The sequence below is a fragment of the Lactuca virosa genome, chromosome 1 (assembly GCF_052849685.1).
Source record: "Lactuca virosa cultivar CGN04683 chromosome 1, Lactuca_virosa_CGN04683_v6, whole genome shotgun sequence".
Classification (NCBI taxonomy): domain Eukaryota; kingdom Viridiplantae; phylum Streptophyta; class Magnoliopsida; order Asterales; family Asteraceae; genus Lactuca; species Lactuca virosa.
Window position 1 is genome coordinate 218,024,720 of NC_136426.1, and position 4,068 is coordinate 218,028,787.

Sequence of the window (4,068 nt, forward strand, 5' to 3'; positions counted from 1 at the left end):
AATTATAACCCAAATAAGAACCATGCCAATAATTCAAACCAAGTGTTCTCATGTTATCTTACGAGGTCCACATACACCTCCCTCATGGCCATATTTCATGAACTACCATAGTATACACCCTAAGGGAAACACATAACTAACCTTAAATCTACTGCATTCATTCTTCCTCACAACCTTACCTAGAGGGTGAGGTACCAATATATCGAATCGAAATGACGAATCTCAACCACAAACAGAAACATCCCCATGAATGGCCAAAACAAATATCCACACCATGATTGAAACTAAACATATCCTACCAATATGTAACTAGCTCGATAAAGCTTCCAAGGTTATCTAGAAATGCTGCTAAAACTCTAGTCGGTTCAATAAAAAATAACCATCCCTGTTGACACGAAATGCCAAAATTAGATCATGTGAAGATCCAAACCTACACCTACAAAAATAAACAACACCGCTCCAACATCCGAACTCCCAATAACCAAGGACGGCTTCCAAACACGAGCCTGCTATGGACAATACTTCCATAACCAACAATTAGGGTTATCCATACCCATAAAACAAAAGGTACAATGTACAAATTTTGATGATATATTAACGTATCCATTGAACTTCTATTGATACATCTTGAAACATTTGAAGAACCTCAATATTGACGATGAACGAAATAACCAACGATTGAGAACTCATGACAAATAATCCACTGATCCAATACACTAATAAAAAAAGCCTATATGAAACTACACATACTAAACTCTGAAGTTGATTGACAGATCATCAACTGCTCATACTAGACTATCGATAGCAATTTATACAATGAGCTAACAAATCCCTCAATCATCGATACTCAACCAGAGCGACCCAAACGCCTCATGACCTAATCATCGGTAATCCCAAAATAAACCACTAGATACAACGAGCTCCTTATCCAAAACTTCATGCCACAATGACAACTTAAGCAATCCTGAGTACATACATCTAATGCCAACTAGCCCTGCACCGCGTTTTCACCAAATCTTGAACCAAAATCTCGCATACTCGAACTAAACATACTTGTGACCTATTATGCTGAAACAATAAACTCGAACAGATCAATGATCCTCCAAACAAAATAGCTAGTTCTCCACCAATTAGGGTTCGAACTACTACCAATTGCCATTACAAACAGACCAAATCTTAAACAGCCTCAACCACATTGATATATACATAATTAACTACATATTTAATGTATATTTCTAATAATTTTAGCTACAACTACGCTTAATATGGAACAAATGATACTTAATATGTTTAAATTATGTTTTTTCGCGGTGAATACTTGATTGGGAAAAAAAGGAGGCATACGAGGAACTGGAAGCAGGAAATGGGAGCTAAAACAAAAGAAGAAGAAAAGTTGTCTGAAGACCACGTTGTGGTGCCCTAACTGCGATGTGGGAATTGGAAAAATCACGAACCATATGTTGATGTAGCAGATACGAGATTAACACGAATACCAAGTTGTTGTGGTGGTTAACTACAACGTGGTAGTCAGATTTCCATAATTATAAAATCCTGGACATTAGGTCGATATTGGAGGCATGCATTTGGTTCTCTAAGGTTAATTACGATGAATAACCCTTAGAAACCTAGAAGGAAGTTGAAATTCAAGAGAGCTCAAGGATTGAAGAATATTTAGAAGACATTCATAATTGATCTTGTTGGTTTTCTTATTAAACTTATATCTATCTTATTTTACTTACATCTAATGTGTTTTTCTGCTATAATGAGAGGCTAATCAACTTTTACTTTTATTTGGTGAAGATGAGCTTGGTACTTATGTGTTGATTTCGATATTGGATGGTTATTATTTATTTCCTTGTCTTTGATATATATAAACAGTAGCATGTTTTACTTCTAGTTTATATTGCTTATAAACAGTAGCATGTTTTTGATCATTAGATAATTAGAGTTTGGATTAATCACATCTTAGTTTATGTAATTAAAGCTAGTAACATTAATTGTGTTAGAGAGCATAATTAGTATTATTTTATGCTTGGTTGCTTGAATTGATCATAGGAGAGTAACTCAGATCATTCATAATCCAATTGCGGTATTATCAATTTGGTGTTTAACTTGTGCATGATCATTGCTTTATCATTCATAAATTGATAGGCCTAAATATTTGATCATAATAGCTAGACAATTGGTAATCAATATAGTCTATCCAATAGAAATCAACCATAGGAGAACGTGAAATTGGATCTAGACAGAAGTATTCTTTTAATTGTTGAAGTTACTTTGTTTTCGTTGCTTGTTTGTTTGCTAGTTGATATAAAGTTACGTTGATCTTAAAAAATCAATAGAAACCCCCAAATCATAGTTTTTTAATAGTTTAATTAGAAGTGTTAATTTAATTAATTGAATTTCGTTCTGTGTGATCGACATCAGACTTACCTTATCTATACTATAAACTGACTAGGTACACTGCCTACAGACACATCGTTAGTAAAAGTTTGTTAGGTTATAAATTTTAAGCAAAATAGCTACTTTTGAAAGCATCAAGGTTTTTGGAGCCGTTGCCCGGGAACAACTTATTTGGTTAATAGTTAAATTGCTTTTAATTTTATTCGATCCTTTTTGTGGGGGTAAGAATCAAAAGAATTTACTCTTTTACAATTAGTTGTTTTTGTTTTAATCTTTGGGAGTCAACCAGGTCGTGGTTATCTTCACCACGCCATGGTCTCGCTTCAGTGAATTTATTAGTTTAGTAATTCTTATTCCTCTTACGCATTTTGTTTTATTTTTGTTTTGTTTCAGTGATTTATGACCCGAGGATTTGAAACTCCTATTGTTCCTCCACTTCAAGACCCATAATCTGCGTTTCACAAAAAGAAGAAAGATAAGAAAGCCAACAAGTCAACAACCACTTTTCAGTCAAACAGAAGTTTTGAAAGCTTTTAGAGGACGCCAGATAAAAATTGAATTGGATACGATCCAGAAGCATCTACTGAAGACAGTTCAGACGAGGAAGAGACAAAGGTTGAGGTTAAAGAGATGGCATACATTATGAAAATGATGATGGGTGACTATGAGAAGGGGATACGTGAAGAACATCGTCCAGGTCTAGTTCCACCCAAGATACCAGCCGAGAGAAATTTCAAGCGCAAATGACACATTCTATCCATGCTCAAGGACATACCTATCACCGGGAAAGAGTATGAAGATGCTTTCAAGCACATTGATGAGGTTAAAGATATTGCAAACTACTTTCACGTACCTAATGTGCCAAGAGAATCTGTATTACTAAGGATGCTCCTGGTCACATTTACCGGTGTAGCAAAGGTATGGTTAAAGTCTCTTGCACCGGGATCCATTACTACATGGGCTACTCTTCGTGATGCTTTCATAGAAAAATTTAGTGCACCTTCTAAGATTTCAATGCTAAAAAAGATGATTGCTAACTTTCAACAAGAGGTGGGAGAGTCCTTATATGAAGCTTGGGAGAGATACAAGGGCTTGCTTATAAGTTGCCCTTAACATGATTTGAATGTTCAACAACAAGTTTCAATCTTCTAAGACGGAGCGAATGTAACTACTAGACAACATCTTGACTCACAAGGGCCTACGACGAAGAAGGAGCCGGCAACCATAAAAGAATTAATTGAAGAATTTGTTGGATTTAAGCACTGTAACACTCCTATGGTGCACATGCAACCGTAGATGCTTTGGATCTATGTTTTCTCTAATTATACATGCATTTTTAATTTTCCAAAGCATACATCCTAACTAGCATACATGGAGCATAAACAATACATAACTCATAGTTAGATGAATACCTCTATAATGTGGATGTAGTTCTTGGCCTTTGAAAGCATTAGCACCTCAAGTGTGATGCCACTAATGTGTCACAAACACCAAATGCAAAAATAGGCTTGAGAGAATAAGCTAGTTAGCACAAAATCAGTATCAAACTCTTAGAATGATAGGTGTAGCCGATTTTGGTTGTAGGGGATCCTTTTTATAGTGTAACAAATGCTAGGGTTACATCTTTGCCAACCCTAATGAACCATGACCTTTCATATTACTTAG

General features: G+C 35.4%; 1 non-coding gene across 1 annotated transcript; it reads right to left on the reverse strand.

Annotated features, from left to right (window-relative positions):
• Positions 1 to 3,417: 3,417 nt before the first annotated feature.
• Positions 3,418 to 3,524, reverse strand: LOC145151631 (small nucleolar RNA R71). The gene has a single exon (XR_013732195.1). It is a non-coding gene; the product is annotated as a small nucleolar RNA R71 (small nucleolar RNA).
• Positions 3,525 to 4,068: the final 544 nt, after the last annotated feature.